We start from the raw sequence: 27,515 nt of genomic DNA on the forward strand, positions 1-27,515 counted from the left end.
TTCTAATATGAGATATGAACAGACCAGGTGGTCATAACTACCAGGGAGAAGTGAGGGTAAGTGGTTGTCCTGGGCAAGGAGGTAAGAAATACCAGTCTCCAACCATCCATGTGTATATCAAGTGGTGTGGATTTTACTTTCTGGGAGAACAACTGTGGTGGTCTTTACTTGTCATGGGGAGAGTATGAAAAGCAGACGCAAGACAAAGCAACATGGACTTGCCAGTTGCTCAATCCAGGAATTAGCTGATCCATCCTTTTAAGGAGGTAAGAAATACAATACGCCATTCCCATAATAGTAAATGATTCTGGTCATACTTTCAGGTGGAGGAAATGTAACTGATGAAATCTTCATCTCTAAAGAGCACAAGAAGTTGCTTTACTGAATAAAGCAATAAAAATGGGAGCTACTTGTTCAGACGTAAGTAGTCAGTAATTCTAACCAATGATGATGATCTTTGCTCCTTTTTCCTTCCTGGATAATGGTTGGTTTTTCCTACAAGGATGTAACAAAGAAAAAGTGCAACTAACCAGAGTGTGAAGAGGAGCATTTCACCTGCTCTCGCATTTGCAGAGATAAATTGTCCAACTGATCCTGTTTGTACAGAAGTGATCATTGTTGCTTATTTATCAAATGTCAAGAAATAAGTGGAACTGATCATTTCTATCAAGAGGTAAGGAAGGCACCTCCTCACAGCATGGGGGCAGGAATTAAAGGCTTTCTTTCTATTTTCAGGTGAAATGAAGGTCTTCCAATGAAAGGGAGGATGATGAATTTAATAAAAAAAGTCAGCCAGATAAGACCTGGCCACAGGGAAGAAAAGCATCTTTAACTTCTAGTTCAGAAAAAGGCAAGCAGCCACTTATATGCTTCAAATTTTAGCCAGGGTAGCTGGCTGTACGTCTAAGAATCAAAGTCTTGCGGTAGAACATTGCTGACAAGTGGGTGAGCACTGAAAGGTCTCTAGAAGCTTAATGATCTGGATGCTAAGGAACCTTCTCCATTGATGACTCTTCATAGCTCGTAATGAGTAATAATAAACAATTCTGTCAAACATTCATTGCAGGTTTTTCTAATATGAGATATGAACAGACCAGGTGGTCATTCCTACCACGGAGAAGTGAGGGTAAGTGGTTGTCCCTGGCAAGGAGGTAAGAAATACCAGTCTCCAACCATCCATGTGTATATCAAGTGGTGTGGATTTTACTTTCTGGGAGAAGAACTGTGGTGGTCTTTACTTGTCATGGGGAGAGTATGAAAAGCAGACGCAAGACAAAGCAACATGGACTTGCCAGTTGCTCAATCCAGGAATTAGCTGATCCATCCTTTTAAGGAGGTAAGAAATACAATACGCCATTCCCATAATAGTAAATGATTCTGGTCATACTTTCAGGTGGAGGAAATGTAACTGATGAAATCTTCATCTCTAAAGAGCACAAGAAGTTGCTTTACTGAATAAAGCAATAAAAATGGGAGCTACTTGTTCAGACGTAAGTAGTCAGTAATTCTAACCAAGGATGATGATCTTTGCTCCTTTTTCCTTCCTGGATAATGGTTGGTTTTTCCTACAAGGATGTAACAAAGAAAAAGTGCAACTAACCAGAGTGTGAAGAGGAGCATTTCACCTGCTCTCGCATTTGCAGAGATAAATTGTCCAACTGATCCTGTTTGTACAGAAGTGATCATTGTTGCTTATTTATCAAATGTCAAGAAATAAGTGGAACTGATCATTTCTATCAAGAGGTAAGGAAGGCACCTCCTCACAGCATGGGGGCAGGAATTAAAGGCTCTCTTTCTATTTTCAGGTGAAATGAAGGTCTTCCAATGAAAGGGAGGATGATGAATTTAATAAAAAAAGTCAGCCAGATAAGACCTGGCCACAGGGAAGAAAAGCATCTTTAACTTCTAGTTCAGAAAAAGGCAAGCAGCCACTTATATGCTTCAAATTTTAGCCAGGGTAGCTGGCTGTACGTCTAAGAATCAAAGTCTTGCGGTAGAACATTGCTGACAAGTGGGTGAGCACTGAAAGGTCTCTAGAAGCTTAATGATCTGGATGCTAAGGAACCTTCTCCATTGATGACTCTTCATAGCTCGTAATGAGTAATAATAAACAATTCTGTCAAACATTCATTGCAGGTTTTTCTAATATGAGATATGAACAGACCAGGTGGTCATTCCTACCACGGAGAAGTGAGGGTAAGTGGTTGTCCCTGGCAAGGAGGTAAGAAATACCAGTCTCCAACCATCCATGTGTATATCAAGTGGTGTGGATTTTACTTTCTGGGAGAAGAACTGTGGTGGTCTTTACTTGTCATGGGGAGAGTATGAAAAGCAGACGCAAGACAAAGCAACATGGACTTGCCAGTTGCTCAATCCAGGAATTAGCTGATCCATCCTTTTAAGGAGGTAAGAAATACAATACGCCATTCCCATAATAGTAAATGATTCTGGTCATACTTTCAGGTGGAGGAAATGTAACTGATGAAATCTTCATCTCTAAAGAGCACAAGAAGTTGCTTTACTGAATAAAGCAATAAAAATGGGAGCTACTTGTTCAGACGTAAGTAGTCAGTAATTCTAACCAAGGATGATGATCTTTGCTCCTTTTTCCTTCCTGGATAATGGTTGGTTTTTCCTACAAGGATGTAACAAAGAAAAAGTGCAACTAACCAGAGTGTGAAGAGGAGCATTTCACCTGCTCTCGCATTTGCAGAGATAAATTGTCCAACTGATCCTGTTTGTACAGAAGTGATCATTGTTGCTTATTTATCAAATGTCAAGAAATAAGTGGAACTGATCATTTCTATCAAGAGGTAAGGAAGGCACCTCCTCACAGCATGGGGGCAGGAATTAAAGGCTCTCTTTCTATTTTCAGGTGAAATGAAGGTCTTCCAATTAAAGGGAGGATGATAAGAGGCTGCTGAATTTAAGAAAAAAAGTCAGCCAGGTAAGACCTGGCCACAGGGAAGAAAAGCATCTTTTACTTCTAGTTCAGAAAAAGGCAAGCAGCCACTTATATGCTTCGAGTTTTAGCCAGGGTAGCTGTCTGTACCTCTAAGAATCAAAGTCTTGCGGTAGAACATTGCTGACAAGTGGGTGAGCACTGAAAGGTCTCTAGAAGCTTAATGATCTGGATGCTAAGGAACCTTCTCCATTGATGACTCTTCAGAGCTCGTAATGAGTAATAATAAACAATTCTGTCAAACATTGATTGCAGGTTTTTCTAATATGAGATATGAACAGACCAGGTGGTCATAACTACCAGGGAGAAGTGAGGGTAAGTGGTTGTCCTGGGCAAGGAGGTAAGAAATACCAGTCTCCAACCATCCATGTGTATATCAAGTGGTGTGGATTTTACTTTCTGGGAGAAGAACTGTGGTGGTCTTTACTTGTCATGGGGAGAGTATGAAAAGCAGACGCAAGACAAAGCAACATGGACTTGCCAGTTGCTCAATCCAGGAATTAGCTGATCCATCCTTTTAAGGAGGTAAGAAATACAATACGCCATTCCCATAATAGTAAATGATTCTGGTCATACTTTCAGGTGGAGGAAATGTAACTGATGAAATCTTCATCTCTAAAGAGCACAAGAAGTTGCTTTACTGAATAAAGCAATAAAAATGGGAGCTACTTGTTCAGACGTAAGTAGTCAGTAATTCTAACCAATGATGATGATCTTTGCTCCTTTTTCCTTCCTGGATAATGGTTGGTTTTTCCTACAAGGATGTAACAAAGAAAAAGTGCAACTAACCAGAGTGTGAAGAGGAGCATTTCACCTGCTCTCGCATTTGCAGAGATAAATTGTCCAACTGATCCTGTTTGTACAGAAGTGATCATTGTTGCTTATTTATCAAATGTCAAGAAATAAGTGGAACTGATCATTTCTATCAAGAGGTAAGGAAGGCACCTCCTCACAGCATGGGGGCAGGAATTAAAGGCTCTCTTTCTATTTTCAGGTGAAATGAAGGTCTTCCAATGAAAGGGAGGATGATGAATTTAATAAAAAAAGTCAGCCAGATAAGACCTGGCCACAGGGAAGAAAAGCATCTTTAACTTCTAGTTCAGAAAAAGGCAAGCAGCCACTTATATGCTTCAAATTTTAGCCAGGGTAGCTGGCTGTACGTCTAAGAATCAAAGTCTTGCGGTAGAACATTGCTGACAAGTGGGTGAGCACTGAAAGGTCTCTAGAAGCTTAATGATCTGGATGCTAAGGAACCTTCTCCATTGATGACTCTTCATAGCTCGTAATGAGTAATAATAAACAATTCTGTCAAACATTCATTGCAGGTTTTTCTAATATGAGATATGAACAGACCAGGTGGTCATTCCTACCACGGAGAAGTGAGGGTAAGTGGTTGTCCCTGGCAAGGAGGTAAGAAATACCAGTCTCCAACCATCCATGTGTATATCAAGTGGTGTGGATTTTACTTTCTGGGAGAAGAACTGTGGTGGTCTTTACTTGTCATGGGGAGAGTATGAAAAGCAGACGCAAGACAAAGCAACATGGACTTGCCAGTTGCTCAATCCAGGAATTAGCTGATCCATCCTTTTAAGGAGGTAAGAAATACAATACGCCATTCCCATAATAGTAAATGATTCTGGTCATACTTTCAGGTGGAGGAAATGTAACTGATGAAATCTTCATCTCTAAAGAGCACAAGAAGTTGCTTTACTGAATAAAGCAATAAAAATGGGAGCTACTTGTTCAGACGTAAGTAGTCAGTAATTCTAACCAAGGATGATGATCTTTGCTCCTTTTTCCTTCCTGGATAATGGTTGGTTTTTCCTACAAGGATGTAACAAAGAAAAAGTGCAACTAACCAGAGTGTGAAGAGGAGCATTTCACCTGCTCTCGCATTTGCAGAGATAAATTGTCCAACTGATCCTGTTTGTACAGAAGTGATCATTGTTGCTTATTTATCAAATGTCAAGAAATAAGTGGAACTGATCATTTCTATCAAGAGGTAAGGAAGGCACCTCCTCACAGCATGGGGGCAGGAATTAAAGGCTCTCTTTCTATTTTCAGGTGAAATGAAGGTCTTCCAATTAAAGGGAGGACGATAAGAGGCTGCTGAATTTAAGAAAAAAAGTCAGCCAGGTAAGACCTGGCCACAGGGAAGAAAAGCATCTTTTACTTCTAGTTCAGAAAAAGGCAAGCAGCCACTTATATGCTTCGAGTTTTAGCCAGGGTAGCTGTCTGTACCTCTAAGAATCAAAGTCTTGCGGTAGAACATTGCTGACAAGTGGGTGAGCACTGAAAGGTCTCTAGAAGCTTAATGATCTGGATGCTAAGGAACCTTCTCCATTGATGACTCTTCATAGCTCGTAATGAGTAATAATAAACAATTCTGTCAAACATTGATTGCAGGTTTTTCTAATATGAGATATGAACAGACCAGGTGGTCATAACTACCAGGGAGAAGTGAGGGTAAGTGGTTGTCCTGGGCAAGGAGGTAAGAAATACCAGTCTCCAACCATCCATGTGTATATCAAGTGGTGTGGATTTTACTTTCTGGGAGAAGAACTGTGGTGGTCTTTACTTGTCATGGGGAGAGTATGAAAAGCAGACGCAAGACAAAGCAACATGGACTTGCCAGTTGCTCAATCCAGGAATTAGCTGATCCATCCTTTTAAGGAGGTAAGAAATACAATACGCCATTCCCATAATAGTAAATGATTCTGGTCATACTTTCAGGTGGAGGAAATGTAACTGATGAAATCTTCATCTCTAAAGAGCACAAGAAGTTGCTTTACTGAATAAAGCAATAAAAATGGGAGCTACTTGTTCAGACGTAAGTAGTCAGTAATTCTAACCAATGATGATGATCTTTGCTCCTTTTTCCTTCCTGGATAATGGTTGGTTTTTCCTACAAGGATGTAACAAAGAAAAAGTGCAACTAACCAGAGTGTGAAGAGGAGCATTTCACCTGCTCTCGCATTTGCAGAGATAAATTGTCCAACTGATCCTGTTTGTACAGAAGTGATCATTGTTGCTTATTTATCAAATGTCAAGAAATAAGTGGAACTGATCATTTCTATCAAGAGGTAAGGAAGGCACCTCCTCACAGCATGGGGGCAGGAATTAAAGGCTCTCTTTCTATTTTCAGGTGAAATGAAGGTCTTCCAATGAAAGGGAGGATGATGAATTTAATAAAAAAAGTCAGCCAGATAAGACCTGGCCACAGGGAAGAAAAGCATCTTTAACTTCTAGTTCAGAAAAAGGCAAGCAGCCACTTATATGCTTCAAATTTTAGCCAGGGTAGCTGGCTGTACGTCTAAGAATCAAAGTCTTGCGGTAGAACATTGCTGACAAGTGGGTGAGCACTGAAAGGTCTCTAGAAGCTTAATGATCTGGATGCTAAGGAACCTTCTCCATTGATGACTCTTCATAGCTCGTAATGAGTAATAATAAACAATTCTGTCAAACATTCATTGCAGGTTTTTCTAATATGAGATATGAACAGACCAGGTGGTCATTCCTACCACGGAGAAGTGAGGGTAAGTGGTTGTCCCTGGCAAGGAGGTAAGAAATACCAGTCTCCAACCATCCATGTGTATATCAAGTGGTGTGGATTTTACTTTCTGGGAGAAGAACTGTGGTGGTCTTTACTTGTCATGGGGAGAGTATGAAAAGCAGACGCAAGACAAAGCAACATGGACTTGCCAGTTGCTCAATCCAGGAATTAGCTGATCCATCCTTTTAAGGAGGTAAGAAATACAATACGCCATTCCCATAATAGTAAATGATTCTGGTCATACTTTCAGGTGGAGGAAATGTAACTGATGAAATCTTCATCTCTAAAGAGCACAAGAAGTTGCTTTACTGAATAAAGCAATAAAAATGGGAGCTACTTGTTCAGACGTAAGTAGTCAGTAATTCTAACCAAGGATGATGATCTTTGCTCCTTTTTCCTTCCTGGATAATGGTTGGTTTTTCCTACAAGGATGTAACAAAGAAAAAGTGCAACTAACCAGAGTGTGAAGAGGAGCATTTCACCTGCTCTCGCATTTGCAGAGATAAATTGTCCAACTGATCCTGTTTGTACAGAAGTGATCATTGTTGCTTATTTATCAAATGTCAAGAAATAAGTGGAACTGATCATTTCTATCAAGAGGTAAGGAAGGCACCTCCTCACAGCATGGGGGCAGGAATTAAAGGCTCTCTTTCTATTTTCAGGTGAAATGAAGGTCTTCCAATTAAAGGGAGGATGATAAGAGGCTGCTGAATTTAAGAAAAAAAGTCAGCCAGGTAAGACCTGGCCACAGGGAAGAAAAGCATCTTTTACTTCTAGTTCAGAAAAAGGCAAGCAGCCACTTATATGCTTCGAGTTTTAGCCAGGGTAGCTGTCTGTACCTCTAAGAATCAAAGTCTTGCGGTAGAACATTGCTGACAAGTGGGTGAGCACTGAAAGGTCTCTAGAAGCTTAATGATCTGGATGCTAAGGAACCTTCTCCATTGATGACTCTTCATAGCTCGTAATGAGTAATAATAAACAATTCTGTCAAACATTGATTGCAGGTTTTTCTAATATGAGATATGAACAGACCAGGTGGTCATAACTACCAGGGAGAAGTGAGGGTAAGTGGTTGTCCTGGGCAAGGAGGTAAGAAATACCAGTCTCCAACCATCCATGTGTATATCAAGTGGTGTGGATTTTACTTTCTGGGAGAAGAACTGTGGTGGTCTTTACTTGTCATGGGGAGAGTATGAAAAGCAGACGCAAGACAAAGCAACATGGACTTGCCAGTTGCTCAATCCAGGAATTAGCTGATCCATCCTTTTAAGGAGGTAAGAAATACAATACGCCATTCCCATAATAGTAAATGATTCTGGTCATACTTTCAGGTGGAGGAAATGTAACTGATGAAATCTTCATCTCTAAAGAGCACAAGAAGTTGCTTTACTGAATAAAGCAATAAAAATGGGAGCTACTTGTTCAGACGTAAGTAGTCAGTAATTCTAACCAATGATGATGATCTTTGCTCCTTTTTCCTTCCTGGATAATGGTTGGTTTTTCCTACAAGGATGTAACAAAGAAAAAGTGCAACTAACCAGAGTGTGAAGAGGAGCATTTCACCTGCTCTCCCATTTGCAGAGATAAATTGTCCAACTGATCCTGTTTGTACAGAAGTGATCATTGTTGCTTATTTATCAAATGTCAAGAAATAAGTGGAACTGATCATTTCTATCAAGAGGTAAGGAAGGCACCTCCTCACAGCATGGGGGCAGGAATTAAAGGCTCTCTTTCTATTTTCAGGTGAAATGAAGGTCTTCCAATGAAAGGGAGGATGATGAATTTAATAAAAAAAGTCAGCCAGATAAGACCTGGCCACAGGGAAGAAAAGCATCTTTAACTTCTAGTTCAGAAAAAGGCAAGCAGCCACTTATATGCTTCAAATTTTAGCCAGGGTAGCTGGCTGTACGTCTAAGAATCAAAGTCTTGCGGTAGAACATTGCTGACAAGTGGGTGAGCACTGAAAGGTCTCTAGAAGCTTAATGATCTGGATGCTAAGGAACCTTCTCCATTGATGACTCTTCATAGCTCGTAATGAGTAATAATAAACAATTCTGTCAAACATTCATTGCAGGTTTTTCTAATATGAGATATGAACAGACCAGGTGGTCATTCCTACCACGGAGAAGTGAGGGTAAGTGGTTGTCCCTGGCAAGGAGGTAAGAAATACCAGTCTCCAACCATCCATGTGTATATCAAGTGGTGTGGATTTTACTTTCTGGGAGAAGAACTGTGGTGGTCTTTACTTGTCATGGGGAGAGTATGAAAAGCAGACGCAAGACAAAGCAACATGGACTTGCCAGTTGCTCAATCCAGGAATTAGCTGATCCATCCTTTTAAGGAGGTAAGAAATACAATACGCCATTCCCATAATAGTAAATGATTCTGGTCATACTTTCAGGTGGAGGAAATGTAACTGATGAAATCTTCATCTCTAAAGAGCACAAGAAGTTGCTTTACTGAATAAAGCAATAAAAATGGGAGCTACTTGTTCAGACGTAAGTAGTCAGTAATTCTAACCAATGATGATGATCTTTGCTCCTTTTTCCTTCCTGGATAATGGTTGGTTTTTCCTACAAGGATGTAACAAAGAAAAAGTGCAACTAACCAGAGTGTGAAGAGGAGCATTTCACCTGCTCTCGCATTTGCAGAGATAAATTGTCCAACTGATCCTGTTTGTACAGAAGTGATCATTGTTGCTTATTTATCAAATGTCAAGAAATAAGTGGAACTGATCATTTCTATCAAGAGGTAAGGAAGGCAACTCCTCACAGCATGGGGGCAGGAATTAAAGGCTCTCTTTTTATTTTCAGGTGAAATGAAGGTCTTCCAATTAAAGGGAGGATGATAAGAGGCTGCTGAATTTAAGAAAAAAAGTCAGCCAGGTAAGACCTGGCCACAGGGAAGAAAAGCATCTTTTACTTCTAGTTCAGAAAAAGGCAAGCAGCCACTTATATGCTTCGAGTTTTAGCCAGGGTAGCTGTCTGTACCTCTAAGAATCAAAGTCTTGCGGTAGAACATTGCTGACAAGTGGGTGAGCACTGAAAGGTCTCTAGAAGCTTAATGATCTGGATGCTAAGGAACCTTCTCCATTGATGACTCTTCATAGCTCGTAATGAGTAATAATAAACAATTCTGTCAAACATTGATTGCAGGTTTTTCTAATATGAGATATGAACAGACCAGGTGGTCATAACTACCAGGGAGAAGTGAGGGTAAGTGGTTGTCCTGGGCAAGGAGGTAAGAAATACCAGTCTCCAACCATCCATGTGTATATCAAGTGGTGTGGATTTTACTTTCTGGGAGAAGAACTGTGGTGGTCTTTACTTGTCATGGGGAGAGTATGAAAAGCAGACGCAAGACAAAGCAACATGGACTTGCCAGTTGCTCAATCCAGGAATTAGCTGATCCATCCTTTTAAGGAGGTAAGAAATACAATACGCCATTCCCATAATAGTAAATGATTCTGGTCATACTTTCAGGTGGAGGAAATGTAACTGATGAAATCTTCATCTCTAAAGAGCACAAGAAGTTGCTTTACTGAATAAAGCAATAAAAATGGGAGCTACTTGTTCAGACGTAAGTAGTCAGTAATTCTAACCAATGATGATGATCTTTGCTCCTTTTTCCTTCCTGGATAATGGTTGGTTTTTCCTACAAGGATGTAACAAAGAAAAAGTGCAACTAACCAGAGTGTGAAGAGGAGCATTTCACCTGCTCTCGCATTTGCAGAGATAAATTGTCCAACTGATCCTGTTTGTACAGAAGTGATCATTGTTGCTTATTTATCAAATGTCAAGAAATAAGTGGAACTGATCATTTCTATCAAGAGGTAAGGAAGGCACCTCCTCACAGCATGGGGGCAGGAATTAAAGGCTCTCTTTCTATTTTCAGGTGAAATGAAGGTCTTCCAATGAAAGGGAGGATGATGAATTTAATAAAAAAAGTCAATCAGATAAGACCTGGCCACAGGGAAGAAAAGCATCTTTAACTTCTAGTTCAGAAAAAGGCAAGCAGCCACTTATATGCTTCAAATTTTAGCCAGGGTAGCTGGCTGTACGTCTAAGAATCAAAGTCTTGCGGTAGAACATTGCTGACAAGTGGGTGAGCACTGAAAGGTCTCTAGAAGCTTAATGATCTGGATGCTAAGGAACCTTCTCCATTGATGACTCTTCATAGCTCGTAATGAGTAATAATAAACAATTCTGTCAAACATTCATTGCAGGTTTTTCTAATATGAGATATGAACAGACCAGGTGGTCATTCCTACCACGGAGAAGTGAGGGTAAGTGGTTGTCCCTGGCAAGGAGGTAAGAAATACCAGTCTCCAACCATCCATGTGTATATCAAGTGGTGTGGATTTTACTTTCTGGGAGAAGAACTGTGGTGGTCTTTACTTGTCATGGGGAGAGTATGAAAAGCAGACGCAAGACAAAGCAACATGGACTTGCCAGTTGCTCAATCCAGGAATTAGCTGATCCATCCTTTTAAGGAGGTAAGAAATACAATACGCCATTCCCATAATAGTAAATGATTCTGGTCATACTTTCAGGTGGAGGAAATGTAACTGATGAAATCTTCATCTCTAAAGAGCACAAGAAGTTGCTTTACTGAATAAAGCAATAAAAATGGGAGCTACTTGTTCAGACGTAAGTAGTCAGTAATTCTAACCAATGATGATGATCTTTGCTCCTTTTTCCTTCCTGGATAATGGTTGGTTTTTCCTACAAGGATGTAACAAAGAAAAAGTGCAACTAACCAGAGTGTGAAGAGGAGCATTTCACCTGCTCTCGCATTTGCAGAGATAAATTGTCCAACTGATCCTGTTTGTATAGAAGTGATCATTGTTGCTTATTTATCAAATGTCAAGAAATAAGTGGAACTGATCATTTCTATCAAGAGGTAAGGAAGGCACCTCCTCACAGCATGGGGGCAGGAATTAAAGGCTCTCTTTCTAATATCAGGTGAAATGAAGGTCTTCCAATTGAAGGGAGGATGCTGAATTTATGAAAAAAAGTCAGCCAGATAAGACCTGGCCACAGGGAAGAAAAGCATCTTTTACTTCTAGTTCAGAAAAAGGCAAGTAGCCACTTATATGCTTCAAATTTTAGCCAGGGTAGCTGGCTGTACCTCTAAGAAGCAAAGTCTTGCTTTAGAACGTTGCTGACAAGCAGGTGAGCACTGAAAGGTCTCTAGAAGCTTAATGATCTGGATGCTAAGGAACCTTCTCCATTGATGACTCTTCATAGCTGGTAATGAGTAATAACAAACAATTCTGTCAAACATTGATTGCAGGTTTTTCTAATATGAGATATGAACAGACCAGGTGGTCATTCCTACCAGGGAGAAGTGAGGGTAAGTTTCTTGTCCCGGGCAAGGAGGTAAGAAATACCAGTCTCCAACCATCCATGTGTATATCAAGTGGTGTGGATTTTACTTTCTGGGAGAAGAATTGAGGGGGACTTTACTTGTCATGGGGGGAGTATGAAAAGCAGACGCAAGAAAAAGCAACATGGACTTGCCAGCTGCTCAATCCATTGAGGACTCCAATGACAAGATGCTGTTATTTCAAGGAAAAAGAAAACAAAAAAACCAGTCACTTCAAATAGTTCAGCTAGTTACAAATCTGAATCTGAAGCAACTCAGGAGAACATCACAGACATGGAGGTAAGCATTTACGTTTCCCTGGTTGTCGAATGAATCTGGTGCTAAAGCAACACTTACAGAGCAAATAAACAGGTCACATCTCATCTCCAGATGGAAGGAGACCAGAGGGCTGTTGTGTTCTAGAAGGGATTAATGCAAATGCAACTAACTGAACCAGGCATGTTTGTTAGTAAGTAAAAAAGCACGTTTCTTTAACATTCAAGTGGAAATGAATAGATCCTCTTATACTTTCAGATGAGAGAAATGCAGCTGATTTGAATGTTGAGGGTGTGAAAACTTCGGGAAGTTCCTAGAAGCTCTGTGATATCTACAGAAAGGAAACAAGCTAAACTCAGCACTGCTGCCACGAGGTAAGGAACTCCCCTCCTAATGGAGAAATTGATGGATCTGGTTTCCCTTCAGGTGAAAGAAATGCAGCTGATCTGATCTCCTAGGGATTAAGGACTATAAGCAGTCAGATGTCTTAACAAAGGAACACATGTTGCCAGATCTGCAGAGAAAAAAAAAGTTGCCTTCTTTTACTAGAATGGGAAGACAATCACTTATCAAGTTTCAAACCCACAATGCAGCAGCCCATCACTGACAAGGAGGTGAGCGTTTAGGATTCTCTTATTGCCAAATGGAACAGATCATGATGCATCGTGTACATTTGTGGGCCTGTAAATCTGATTATAAGCAAATGCTGATCTCTCCAGCCACGGCTGTGCTTTCCAGGAAGTCGTTTGTGAAGCTGATGTGTCTTTTCAGGAGAAGAGTTCCAGAGGCTCAGTGCTGGAGTACAAGGGAATAGGAATGGAGCTGAACAGATCCAACACCTGAAAGGACAATTGGATCTCAAAATATGAAACCATGAAAAAGACCCTTCATTCAATAAAGCAACAGAATTGGCGCTAAGGAGAGGTAAGAAGCATTTCTTAAGTCTAACAAATGAGCATACACTGAGCACCACAAAATTGCTAACTTAGGTTGTGTCAAAGGGTTTGTTACAGCTGACCACACCTCTCAAGATCTAAGAGGAGCTGAGTGGGATGTCAGATGTCAGAAGATTCATCTTTCAGGAGGTGATGAACCTGCTTGTCACTTCTGAGTGACATCAGTGGCTTTGGTTTTACTTTCAGATGAAGGAAACACAGCCAGCATGGCCAGTATTCATGAAACAATGTTCAAAAGTTGCCTGGGGTCACCTCTTGGGCTAAGGGGAGCAGCTGGTCCCATCTGCTGGGATGGAAGCAAAGAAGAAACCACTGGAGGCTGGTTAGTCCTGGGACACAGACAATACCCTGGAGGGGCCTGGGGTAGCGTGTGTAACCATAGTGACCAGTGAGTCCTTTCCCCACTGTGGTCCTGGCTCGCATGCACAGGGTGAAACTGATCGCCATGTTTGGGGTCAGGAAGGAATTTTCCTCCAGGGCAGATTGGCCAGAGACCCTGGAGGTTTTTCGCCTTCCTCTGGGGCATTGAGCAGGGACCAGCCCTTTGGGCCATTTAGAAACAGACAATAAAATCCATCAGAGAACTTGTCTCCCTTTGTCTTTTGCATTTTCTATAAACCTGTCCTGTGCCCCTCTGCCATGCCCATGCTCCCAGCCACGTAGCAGGCAGAGTCCCTCCCAGGTGCACTGCTCCCCCCCCCCACCCCAGTGCCAGCATGGCCCCATGTCGCTCTGCCACCCCAGCAGGGCCCCAGCACAGGGGAGAACAGCCCGCTGTCCCAGAGAGGGCAAAGCCGTGTGCACGGCCCCCCAGGGACGGGGAGGGGAAATGGCCAGGTGCACCGGTCGAGGGGAAAGCACGAAGCACAGCGGCACTGTTACCATGTTCCTCTCCCAGGATGCCCGGAGGGGCCAGGGCAAGGCCTTTGGTCGGCCACATCCAAGTGCTCTGCCCAGCTGCTCTGGTGGTAAGAGCCCCTCTGGCCAAGCCACCGACTAGCTGCTCTGAAAGGGGTGGTCAATGACCCCAGAACAACTCTTCCATTGGCATGGTGGGGCCACCGCTTCCTGAGCACCCGAACTGGCCTTACAGCCTAGCAGCGAATAATAGTCCCCCAGAGCGGGTTCAACTCTGGCTGCCCCTCGCTCCAGATGGGGCCATCGGCATCCAAGAAGCTCTTGCCTTCAGCCAGCATTTCCCAGGAGCTGGGAGCCAGAAGCCTGCGGTCCTCTGCAGTCTGCTCCAGCTGTGCGCTCTTCTCTTTTAACCCCCCTTGCCAAGTCTGGCACCTCTCAGGGCGGCGCTGGGTTGGCCCACAAGCGCTCATTCCCCCTGTATTGCCTGGCGGGGGGGTCTGTCGATCTCATTGCAGGCATTCTGGGAAATCAGAACTCCATGATCTGCCCCGGGGGACGGGGAGCACGACCAGGGGACACGGGACAGGGTCAGTTAGGGTTCGTAGCACGGGGCTGGAGGGGATGAGAAGAGGGAGAGGGGCCAGCATCATGTTACTTCTGTGTCCACTTCCTGCCCCTCCCCCATCAGCTTCCCAGCCGCATGGAACCCAAAGCACATCAGTAAGCACAGGCACTTGGAAGGAACGCCCAGGGAAGGCAGCGGCAGAGAGATTAAGGGGGCCACTGCTTTACTTTTCAGGGGCAAAGGACAGATGACAGCCTTGCAGGTACGTACACCACAGGCTGCAAGTGAAACTGACTCAAACCATTCTTCTGAGTTCATACTGCAGCTCGCTGTGACAGATGCAGCCCCTGGAGCTAGTGTTGGGCCTCCCCATGAATGGGAAGGAGCTCAAACAGGATGAAGGGAGAGGCCCAGCCCCTAGAGTCATGGGATTAGATGCAAATCTCTGCTTTTGTTTACAAATAAAATGGTTTGTAGCCGCCATGGTTGCAGAGGAAAGCTTGAAAATGTTACTCCCTCTGAAGGGTCAAAAACATGAAGACAAATCTCATGATTTTGGGGAGGTGGGTTCATGATTTTTTAAAATCAAGGGTTGGCAATAGTGTGCTTCCCTATAATGCTCAGATTTCAACCTCTCCTTCTAGAATGGATAGCTCCCCCCTCCCCCTGCTTTGGAGTGGGTCTGGTACTTTCCCACCCTTCCAAGGAAGCCTGTTGACCCTTTCCTCTCCTTGCTGTGTCAGTCAGGATTCAGACATTACAGATCTCGTGTTAAATCAGAGCCCAGCCAAGATCAGGGATTCGGAAGGGTCAGATCTCAGCAGGGAGTGTAGATTCAGGACCCTGGAAAACCCAAACCCCATAGATGTGGAATGGCACAAACAATGGAACTGGAGGAAAAGAAGGAGCTGATGAGTGAAAGGGACTGGTTGGTATTTGGAAGAGGGTTTCACATCTCTGAAGAAACCAAACAACTGACACAGGAACCTACATGTCTGAGAGCTGGGATCACAACAAGGAAGCTGTCTGGGACAGGAACTGGAACCCAAGGGACCATCACTGGTCAATGCCAGCAATTTGCTATCTGCCCATTATTGTAAGCACCAGGTAATAAGGGACTTAGAGGGCGAGTCCATTAAGCACCATGTCAGAGCTCAGCTTCTGCACCTTTCTAGCCTCCCTGAGGTCCCGCTGCCTCTGAGATCTGGAGAAGAGCTAAGATGCTGGCTGTAGTTCAACCTTTACAGGTGGACACCTAGCACAAGTGCTAGAACCAAAATCTATTACAGTTCTGAATATACTTTATTATTATTTTCCTCAAGAGTGTAAATTGAGTCACTTTTATTTTTTCCTCCTTTTATCCACGCCTTCCTTTGTCCATTCTTCCCTCTTCCTTTCTGGAGTTTGTTCATGCAACAGTCATTGAGTCTTGCAGTTACTCATTGCTTTTCAGCATGAAGAATTTTGATAATGATATAAATATGGCCCACGCATCAACCTCAGTGTCCAATATTCCCATAAATGGGTCATAAGGAACACTGGGGCACATCCTGAACTGGTAGAAGTAAGCAAAATGCCACTTTCTCTTCTTTCCTGCTTATGTTTTATGGAATTATGTTTCTGGGTGAGATATCAGAGCCCATTGAGAGATCTGTCTTTCCCTCTCCCTTCAGTTCTAGCTCTCATTAACCTCCCCTCTCCAATATAGCTAAACAACTCTTTCATCTCCACTTCCTGTTGACACGTTTGTAGTTCTCACAGACATTGTCCTTACACCAGCACAGACTGAACCCAAACCAGCCAGTGAAGTACAAATTCTTGTGGTGGAATGAGTTTGCAGAGCTGACTCTGCTCACTGGAAAACTCTAGAAGCCCAACCTCCTGACTGAGCTGGTCCATTCTCATGGGCGCACATGTCCTAGGGTCCATGCAGAGTCTATGGGGTGCTAGTACAAGTGCTTTGTTGACATCAAACCTGGCCAAGCGTCTTTGCCACCAAACGAGTCTGTTGCCTTTTGGGCAGTTTGACTGAGGTGTGCGGGGCCAGCTACCTGGCCAGAGCCAGGACAAGGTATGGGCACACAGCCAACATCAGGTGTCCTTTTATCAGAGCCCCCAGCGATCAGGGAAGGGTGGCGTGATGGTTCTGGTATCTGCCCTTCTCCTGCTAACACTGAAACCCCTGCCTGTATTCCCTTGTACAGGAAGCACTGGCTGTCAGTCCCTGGGTGGGTCTGCAGCCATCAGCCTAGAACACAAGATGGAGGGCACAGCACGGTGCCATGAAATGCAGACAACGGGGTTAGTCCCAACAGGGGCTGGGCACCCGCAGCTCTCACTGGTTCCAGAGTGAGATGCAGGAACTCAGCACTGATCAGAATTGGCCCATTGTGATGGAGGTGGAACATTCCACCGTAGGGTGGTGACTTAGACAAACCCAGAGGTGGGGACAGGCAGGGGAAGGGAACTATGATGTAAGCTTCCATAGGTGAGGGCTGTGTAAGTCCCACTCCATCCAAATCACAGGGAAAGGAGCCGTTCATGATCCTGGAATTCATTGTCACAGATCCCCAGCTGGTGACTCCAGATCTGAAATGTAATTTGACTCATTTGAGAGTTTAGAGCCAGCCAGAGCCTTTCCCCTACAGCTCCCCAGGGGGATGTGGGGCAGGTCACTTTGCCCAAATGAGGAGGTGATGACTACCCGTGACTCTGTTGTGATGCAGTGATAGTTGGGTCAGCCATCAGGGGCTGCCGCATTTCACACCAGGATGTCGCCCAGAGCACATGGCTGCTGCCTGTAGGTCTGAGTACAGGGACTAGGGTGGTGGAGCAGGGCCTTCTGGGACCAACCTGCTTCCATTGCTAAAGATGGGAACATGAGACACAGAAGGGTGAAGGAAAGTATTCTTCTAAGGGGGAAGGAAACAAGGCAGGGATAAGGCTGGGGGGAGTGGAAATGAGGCATCAGATAAGGGAGGAGGGGGCGGGGAATCAAAGAAGTTAGTGAGAAACACCAGGGAACTAAGGGGAACGGAAGAGGAGAGACAAAAAAAGGAGTAGTCAAAGAGGCTAGAAGAGAAAGGAGAAGCACAGAAGTGGATGGGGGTAAGAAGCAGCCAGTTGTCACTACTAGGGGTTAACAATGCAGGCATTGTACAATTCAAAAAAAGAAAGGGTACAATTGTCCATAGCATGTTGCTTTACTGAATAAAGCAATAAAAATGGGAGCTACTTGTTCAGACGTAAGTAGTCAGTAATTCTAACCAATGATGATGATCTTTGCTCCTTTTTCCTTCCTGGATAATGGTTGGTTTTTCCTACATGGATGTAACAAAGAAAAAGTGCAACTAACCAGAGTGTGAAGAGGAGCATTTCACCTGCTCTCGCATTTGCAGAGATAAATTGTCCAACTGATCCTGTTTGTACAGAAGTGATCATTGTTGCTTATTTATCAAATGTCAAGAAATAAGTGGAACTGATCATTTCTATCAAGAGGTAAGGAAGGCACCTCCTCACAGCATGGGGACAGGAATTAAAGGCTCTCTTTCTATTTTCAGGTGAAATGAAGGTCTTCCAATTAAAGGGAGGATGATAAGAGGCTGCTGAATTTAAGAAAAAAAGTCAGCCAGGTAAGACCTGGCCACAGGGAAGAAAAGCATCTTTTACTTCTAGTTCAGAAAAAGGCAAGCAGCCACTTATATGCTTCAAATTTTAGCCAGGGTAGCTGGCTGTACCTCTAAGAAGCAAAGTCTTGCTTTAGAACGTTGCTGACAAGCAGGTGAGCACTGAAAGGTCTCTAGAAGCTTAATGATCTGGATGCTAAGGAACCTTCTCCATTGATGACTCTTCATAGCTGGTAATGAGTAATAACAAACAATTCTGTCAAACATTGATTGCAGGTTTTTCTAATATGAGATATGAACAGACCAGGTGGTCATTCCTACCACGGAGAAGTGAGGGTAAGTGGTTGTCCTGGGCAAGGAGGTAAGAAATACCGGTCTCCAACCATCCATGTGTATATCAAGTGGTGTGGATTTTACTTTCTGGGAGAAGAACTGTGGTGGACTTTACTTGTTATGGGGAGAGTATGAAAAGCAGATGCAAGACAAAGCAACATGGACTTGCCAGTTGCTCAATCCAGGAATTAGCTGATCCATCCTTTTAAGGAGGTAAGAAATACAATACGCCATTCCCATAATAGTAAATGATTCTGGTCATACTTTCAGGTGGAGGAAATGTAACTGATGAAATCTTCATCTCTAAAGAGCACAAGAAGTTGCTTTACTGAATAAAGCAATAAAAATGGGAGCTATTTGTTCAGACGTAAGTAGTCAGTAATTCTAACCAATGATGATGATCTTTGCTCCTTTTTTCTTCCTGGATAATGGTTGGTTTTTCCTACAAGGATGTAACAAAGAAAAAGTGCAACTAACCAGAGTGTGAAGAGGAGCATTTCACCTGCTCTCACATTTGCACTTATAAATTGTCCAACTGATCCTGTTTGTACAGAAGTGATCATTGTTGCTTATTTATCAAATGTCAAGAAATAAGTGGAACTGATCATTTCTATCAAGAGGTAAGGAAGGCACCTCCTCATAGCATGGCGGCAGGAATTAAAGGCTCTCTTTCTATTTTCAGGTGAAATGAAGGTCTTCCAATTAAAGGGAGGATGATAAGAGGCTGCTGAATTTAAGAAAAAAAGTCAGCCAGGTAAGACCTGGCCACAGGGAAGAAAAGCATCTTTTACTTCTAGTTCAGAAAAAGGCAAGCAGCCACTTATATGCTTCAAATTTTAGCCAGGGTAGCTGGCTGTACCTCTAAGAAGCAAAGTCTTGCTTTAGAACGTTGCTGACAAGCAGGTGAGCACTGAAAGGTCTCTAGAAGCTTAATGATCTGGATGCTAAGGAACCTTCTCCATTGATGACTCTTCATAGCTGGTAATGAGTAATAACAAACAATTCTGTCAAACATTGATTGCAGGTTTTTCTAATATGAGATATGAACAGACCAGGTGGTCATTCCTACCACGGAGAAGTGAGGGTAAGTGGTTGTCCTGGGCAAGGAGGTAAGAAATACCGGTCTCCAACCATCCATGTGTATATCAAGTGGTGTGGATTTTACTTTCTGGGAGAAGAACTGTGGTGGACTTTACTTGTTATGGGGAGAGTATGAAAAGCAGACGCAAGACAAAGCAACATGGACTTGCCAGTTGCTCAATCCAGGAATTAGCTGATCCATCCTTTTAAGGAGGTAAGAAATACAATACGCCATTCCCATAATAGTAAATGATTCTGGTCATACTTTCAGGTGGAGGAAATGTAACGGATGAAATCTTCATCTCTAAAGAGCACAAGAAGTTGCTTTAGTGAATAAAGCAATAAAAATGGGAGCTACTTGTTCAGACGTAAGTAGTCAGTAATTCTAACCAACGATGATGATCTTTGCTCCTTTTTCCTTCCTGGATAATGGTTGGTTTTTCCTACAAGGATGTAACAAAGAAAAAGTGCAACTAACCAGAGTGTGAAGAGGAGCATTTCACCTGCTCTCGCATTTGCAGAGATAAATTGTCCAACTGATCCTGTTTGTACAGAAGTGATCATTGTTGCTTATTTATCAAATGTCAAGATATAAGTGGAACTGATCATTTCTATCAAGAGGTAAGGAAGGTACCTCCTCACAGCATGGGGGCAGGAATTAAAGGCTCTCTTTCTATTTTCAGGTGAAATGAAGGTCTTCCAATTAAAGGGAGGATGATAAGGGGCTGCTGAATTTAAGAAAAAAAGTCAGCCAGGTAAGACCTGGCCACAGGGAAGAAAAGCATCTTTTACTTCGAGTTCAGAAAAAGGCAAGCAGCCACTTATATGCTTCAAATTTTAGCCAGGGTAGCTGGCTGTACCTCTAAGAAGCAAAGTCTTGCGGTAGAACATTGCTGACAAGTAGGTGAGCACTGAAATGTCTCTAGAAGCTTAATGATCTGGATGCTAAGGAACCTTCTCCATTGATGACTCTTCATTGCTGGTAATGAGTAATAACAAACAATTCTGTCAAACATTGATTGCAGGTTTTTCTAATATGAGATATGAACAGACCAGGTGGTCATTCCTACCACGGAGAAGTGAGGGTAAGTGGTTGGCCCGGGCAAGGAGGTAAGAAATACCGGTCTCCAACCATCCATGTGTATATCAAGTGGTGTGGATTTTCCTTTCTGGGAGAAGAACTGTGGTGGACTTTACTTGTCATGGGGAGAGTATGAAAAGCAGACGCAAGACAAAGCAACATGGACTTGCCAGTTGCTCAATCCAGGAATTAGCTGATCCATCCTTTTAAGGAGGTAAGAAATACAATACGCCATTCCCATAATAGTAAATGATTCTGGTCATACTTTCAGGTGGAGGAAATGTAACTGATGAAATCTTCATCTCTAAAGAGCACAAGAAGTTGCTTTACTGAATAAAGCAATAAAAATGGGAGCTACTTGTTCAGACGTAAGTAGTCAGTAATTCTAACCAATGATGATGATCTTTGCTCCTTTTTCCTTCCTGGATAATGGTTGGTTTTTCCTACAAGGATGTAACAAAGAAAAAGTGCAACTAACCAGAGTGTGAAGAGGAGCATTTCACCTGCTCTCGCATTTGCAGAGATAAATTGTCCAACTGATCCTGTTTGTACAGAAGTGATCATTGTTGCTTATTTATCAAATGTCAAGAAATAAGTGGAACTGATCATTTCTATCAAGAGGTAAGGAAGGCACCTCCTCACAGCATGGGGGCAGGAATTAAAGGCTCTCTTTCTAATATCAGGTGAAATGAAGGTCTTCCAATTGAAGGGAGGATGCTGAATTTATGAAAAAAAGTCAGCCAGATAAGACCTGGCCACAGGGAAGAAAAGCATCTTTTACTTCTAGTTCAGAAAAAGACAAGCAGCCACTTATATGCTTCGAGTTTTAGTCAGGGTAGCTCACTGTACGTCTAAGAATCAAAGTCTTGCGGTAGAACGTTGCTGACAAGCAGGTGAGCACTGAAAGGTCTCTAGAAGCTTAATGATCTGGATGCTAAGGAACCTTCTCCACTGATGACTCTTCATAGCTGGTAATGAGTAATAACAAACAATTCTGTCAAACATTGATTGCAGGTTTTTCTAATATGAGATATGAACAGACCAGGTGGTCATTCCTACCAGGGAGAAGTGAGGGTAAGTTTCTTGTCCCGGGCAAGGAGGTAAGAAATACCAGTCTCCAACCATCCATGTGTATATCAAGTGGTGTGGATTTTACTTTCTGGGAGAAGAACTGTGGGGGACTTTACTTGTCATGGGGAGAGTATGAAAAGCAGACGCAAGAAAAAGCAACATGGACTTGCCAGCTGCTCAATCCATTGAGGACTCCAATGACAAGATGCTGTTATTTCAAGGAAAAAGAAAACAAAAAAACCAGTCACTTCAAATAGTTCAGCTAGTTACAAATCTGAATCTGAAGCAAGTCAGGAGAACATCACAGACATGGAGGTAAGCATTTACGTTTCCCTGGTTGTCGAATGAATCTGGTGCTAAAGCAACACTTACAGAGCAAATAAACAGGTCACATCTCATCTCCAGATGGAAGGAGACCAGAGGGCTGTTGTGTTCTAGAAGGGATTAATGCAAATGCAACTAACTGAACCAGGCATGTTTGTTAGTAAGTAAAAAAGCACGTTTCTTTAACATTCAAGTGGAAATGAATAGATCCTCTTATACTTTCAGATGAGAGAAATGCAGCTGATTTGAATGTTGAGGGTGTGAAAACTTCGGGAAGTTCCTAGAAGCTCTGTGATATCTACAGAAAGGAAACAAGCTAAACTCAGCACTGCTGCCACGAGGTAAGGAACTCCCCTCCTAATGGAGAAATTGATGGATCTGGTTTCCCTTCAGGTGAAAGAAATGCAGCTGATCTGATCTCCTAGGGATTGAGGACTATAAGCAGTCAGATGTCTTAACAAAGGAACACATGTTGCCAGATCTGCAGAGAAAAAAAAAGTTGCCTTCTTTTACTAGAATGGGAAGACAATCACTTATCAAGTTTCAAACCCACAATGCAGCAGCCCATCACTGACAAGGAGGTGAGCGTTTAGGATTCTCTTATTGCCAAATGGAACAGATCATGATGCATCGTGTACATTTGTGGGCCTGTAAGTCTGATTATAAGCAAATGCTGATCTCTCCAGCCACGGCTGTGCTTTCCAGGAAGTCGTTTGTGAAGCTGATGTGTCTTTTCAGGAGAAGAGTTCCAGAGGCTCAGTGCTGGAGTACAAGGGAATAGGAATGGAGCTGAACGGATCCAACACCTGAAAGGACAATTGGATCTCAAAATATGAAACCATGAAAAAGACCCTTCATTCAATAAAGCAACAGAATTGGCGCTAAGGAGAGGTAAGAAGCATTTCTTAAGTCTAACAAATGAGCATACACTGAGCACCACAAAATTGCTAACTTAGGTTGTGTCAAAGGGTTTGTTACAGCTGACCACACCTCTCAAGATCTAAGAGGAGCTGAGCGGAATGGCAGATGTCAGAAGATTCATCTTTCAGGAGGTGATGAACCTGCTTGTCACTTCTGAGTGACATCAGTGGCTTTGGTTTTACTTTCAGATGAAGGAAACACAGCCAGCATGGCCAGTATTCATGAAACAATGTTCAAAAGTTGCCTGGGGTCACCTCTTGGGTTAAGGGGAGCAGCTGGTCCCATCTGCTGGGATGGAAGCAAAGAAGAAACCACTGGAGGCTGGTTAGGGGAGGGGCCTGGGGTAGGGTGTGTAACCATAGTGACCAGTGGGTCCTTTCCCCACTGTGGTCCTGGCTCGCATGCACAGGGTGAAACTGATCGCCATGTTTGGGGTCAGGAAGGAATTTTCCTCCAGGGCAGATTGGCCAGAGACCCTGGAGGTTTTTCGCCTTCCTCTGGGGCATTGAGCAGGGACCAGCCCTTAGGGCCATTTAGAAACAGACAGACAATAAAATCCATCAGAGAACTTGTCTCCCTTTGTCTTTTGCATTTTCTATAAACCTGTCCTGTGCCCCTCTGCCATGCCCATGCTCCCAGCCACGTAGCAGGCAGAGTCCCTCCCAGGTGCACTGCTCCCCCCCCCCCCCAGTGCCAGCATGGCCCCATGTCGCTCTGCCACCCCAGCAGGGCCCCAGCACAGGGGAGAACAGCCCGCTGTCCCAGAGAGGGCAAAGCCGTGTGCACGGCCCCCCAGGGACGGGGAGGGGAAATGGCCAGGTGCACCGGTCGAGGGGAAAGCAGGAAGCACAGCGGCACTGTTACCATGTTCCTCTCCCAGGATGCCCGGAGGGGCCAGGGCAAGGCCTTTGGTCGGCCACATCCAAGCGCTGTGCCCCGCTGCTCTGGTGGTAAGAGCCCCTCTGGCCAAGCCACCGACTAGCTGCTCTGAAAGGGGTGGTCAATGACCCCAGAACAACTCTTCCATTGGCATGGTGGGGCCACCGCTTCCTGAGCGCCCGAACTAGCCTTACAGCCTAGCAGCGAATAATAGTCCCCCAGAGCGGGTTCAACTCTGGCTGCCCCTCGCTCCAGATGGGGCCATCGGCATCCAAGAAGCTCTTGCCTTCAGCCAGCATTTCCCAGGAGCTGGGAGCCAGAAGCCTGCGGTCCTCTGCAGTCTGCTCCAGCTGTGCGCTCTTCTCTTTTAACCCCCCTTGCCAAGTCTGGCACCTCTCAGGGCGGCGCTGGGTTGGCCCACAAGCGCTCATTCCCCCTGTATTGCCTGGCGGGGGGGGTCTGTCGATCTCATTGCAGGCATTCTGGGAAATCAGAACTCCATGATCTGCCCCGGGGGACGGGGAGCACGACCAGGGGACACGGGACAGGGTCAGTTAGGGTTCGTAGCACGTGGCTGGAGGGGATGAGAAGAGGGAGAGGGGCCAGCATCATGTTACTTCTGTGTCCACTTCCTGCCCCTCCCCCATCAGCTTCCCAGCCGCATGGAACCCAAAGCACATCAGTAACCACAGGCACTTCGAAGGAACGCCCAGGGAAGGCAGTGGCAGAGAGATTAAGGGGGCCACTGGTTTACTTTTAGGGGCAAAGGGCAGATGACAGCCTTGCAGGTATGTACACCACAGGCTGCAAGTGAAACTGACTCAAACCATTCTTCTGAGTTCATACTGCAGCTCGCTGTGACAGATGCAGCCCCTGGAGCTAGTGTTGGGCCTCCCCATGAATGGGAAGGAGCTCAAACAGGACGAAGTGAGAGGCCCAGCCCCTAGAGTCATGGGATTAGATGCAAATCTCTGCTTTTGTTTACAAATAAAATGGTTTGTAGCCGTCATGGTTGCAGAGGAAAGCTTGAAAATGTTCCTTCCTCTGAAGGGTCAAAAACATGAAGACAAATCTCATGATTTTGGGGAGGTGGGTTCATGATTTTTTAAAATCAAGGGTTGGCAATAGTGTGCTTCCCTATAATGCTCAGATTTCAACCTCTCCTTCTAGAATGGATAGCTCCCCCCTCCCCCTGCTTTGGAGTGGGTCTGGTACTTTCCCACCCTTCCAAGGAAGCCTGTTGACCCTTTCCTCTCCTTGCTGTCTCAGTCAGGATTCAGACATTACAGACCTCGTGTTAAATCAGAGCCCAGCCAAGATCAGGGATTCGGAAGGGTCAGATCTCAGCAGGGAGTGTAGATTCAGGACCCTGGAAAACCCAAACCCCATAGATGTGGAATGGCACAAACAATGGAACTGGAGGAAAAGAAGGAGCTGATGAGTGAAAGGGACTGGTTGGTATTTGGAAGAGGGTTTCACATCTCTGAAGAAAGCAAACAACTGACACAGGAACCTACATGTGTGAGAGGTGGGATCACAACAAGGAACCTGTCTGGGACAGGAACTGGAACCCAAGGGACCATCACTGGTCAATGCCAGCAATTTGCTATCTGCCCATTATTGTAAGCACCAGGTAATAAGGGACTTAGAGGGCGAGTCCATTAAGCACCATGTCAGAGCTCAGCTTCTGCACCTTTCTAGCCTCCCTGAGGTCCCGCTGCCTCTGAGATCTGGAGAAGAGCTAAGATGCTGGCTGTAGTTCAACCTTTACAGGTGGACAAGTGCTAGAACCAAAATCTATTACAGTTCTGAATATACTTTATTATTATTTTCCTCGAGAGTGTAAATTGAGTCACTTTTATTTTTTCCTCCTTTTATCCACCCCTTCCTTTGTCCATTCTTCCCTCTTCCTTTCTGGAGTTTGTTCATGCAACAGTCATCGAGTCTTCCAGTTACTCATTGCTTTTCAGCATGAAGGATTTTGATAATGATATAAATATGGCCCACGCATCAACCTCAGTGTCCAATATTCCCATAAATGGGTCATAAGGAACACTGGGGCACATCCTGAACTGGTAGAAGTAAGCAAAATGCCACTTTCTCTTCTTTCCTGCTTATGTTTTATGGAATTATGTTTCTGGGTGAGATATCAGAGCCCATTGAGAGATCTGTCTTTCCCTCTCCCTTCAGTTCTAGCTCTCATTAACCTCCCCTCTCCAATATAGCTAAACAACTCTTTCATCTCCACTTCCTGTTGACACGTTTGTAGTTCTCACAGACATTGTCCTTACACCAGCACAGACTGAACCCAAACCAGCCAGTGAAGTACAAATTCTTGTGGTGGAATGAGTTTGCAGAGCTGACTCTGCTCACTGGAAAACTCTAGAAGCCCAACCTCCTGACTGAGCTGGTCCATTCTCATGGGCGCACATGTCCTAGGGTCCATGCAGAGTCTATGGGGTGCTAGTACAAGTGCTTTGTTGACATCAAACCTGGCCAAGCGTCTTTGCCACCAAACGAGTCTGTTGCCTTTTGGGCAGTTTGACTGAGGTCTGTGGGGCCAGCTACCTGGCCAGAGCCAGGACAAGGTATGGGCACACAGCCAACATCAGGTGTCCTTTTATCAGAGCCCCAAGCGATCAGGGAAGGGTGGCGTGATGGTTCTGGTATCTGCCCTTCTCCTTCTAACATTGAAACCCCTGCCTGTATTCCCCTGTACAGGAGGCACTGGCTGTCAGTCCCCGGGTGGGTCTGCAGCCATTAGCCTAGAACCCAAGATGGAGGGCACAGCACGGTGCCATGAAATGCAGACAACAGGGTTAGTCCCAAGAGGGGCTGGGCACCCGCAGCTCTCACTGGTTCCAGAGTGAGATGCAGGAACTCAGCACTGATCAGAATTGGCCCATTGTGATGGAGGTGGAACATTCCACCGTAGGGTGGTGACTTAGACAAACCCAGAAGTGGGGACAGGCAGGGGAAGGGAACTATGATGTAAGCTTCCATAGGTGAGGGCTGTGTAAGTCCCACTCCATCCAAATCACAGGGAAAGGAGCCATTCATGATCCTGGAATTCATTGTCACAGATCCCCAGCTGGTGACTCCAGATCTGAAATGTAATTAGACTCATTTGAGAGTTTAGAGCCAGCCAGAGCCTTTCCCCTACAGCTCCCCAGGGGGATGTGGGGCAGGTCACTTTGCCCAAATGATTGCAGGTTTTTCTAATGTGAGATATGAACAGACCAGGTGGTCATTCCTACCAGGGAGAAGTGAGGGTAAGTGGTTGTCCCGGGCAAGGAGGTAAGAAATACCAGTCTCTAGACAGCCATGTGTATATCAAGTGGTGTGGATTTTACTTTCTGGGAGAAGAACTGTGGTGGACTTTACTTGTCATGGGGAGAGTATGAAAAGCAGACGCAAGACAAAGCAACATGGACTTGCCAGTTGCTCAATCCAGGAATTAGCTGATCCATCCTTTTAAGGAGGTAAGAAATACAATACGCCATTCCCATAATAGTAAATGATTCTGGTCATACTTTCAGGTGGAGAAAATGTAACTGATGAGATCTTCATCTCGAAAGAGCACAAGAAGTTGCTTTAGTGAATAAAGCAATAAAAATGGGAGCTACTTGTTCAGACGTAAGTAGTCGGTAATTCTAACCAATG

The 27,515-nt window shown here is 44.2% G+C and overlaps 1 protein-coding gene and 1 long non-coding RNA gene across 2 annotated transcripts in view; both read left to right on the top strand.

Annotated features, from left to right (window-relative positions):
* Positions 1–27,515, top strand: part of SNCA (synuclein alpha) — a 185,285-nt gene that overhangs the window by 83,733 nt on the left and 74,037 nt on the right. The window lies entirely within an intron of this gene.
* On the top strand, positions 12,697–13,423 carry LOC135879614 (uncharacterized). The gene is made up of 3 exons (XR_010561459.1): positions 12,697–12,772; positions 12,930–13,082; positions 13,301–13,423. It is a non-coding gene; the product is annotated as an uncharacterized LOC135879614 (long non-coding RNA).

The sequence above is a fragment of the Emys orbicularis genome, chromosome 5 (assembly GCF_028017835.1).
Source record: "Emys orbicularis isolate rEmyOrb1 chromosome 5, rEmyOrb1.hap1, whole genome shotgun sequence".
Taxonomy (NCBI): domain Eukaryota; kingdom Metazoa; phylum Chordata; order Testudines; family Emydidae; genus Emys; species Emys orbicularis.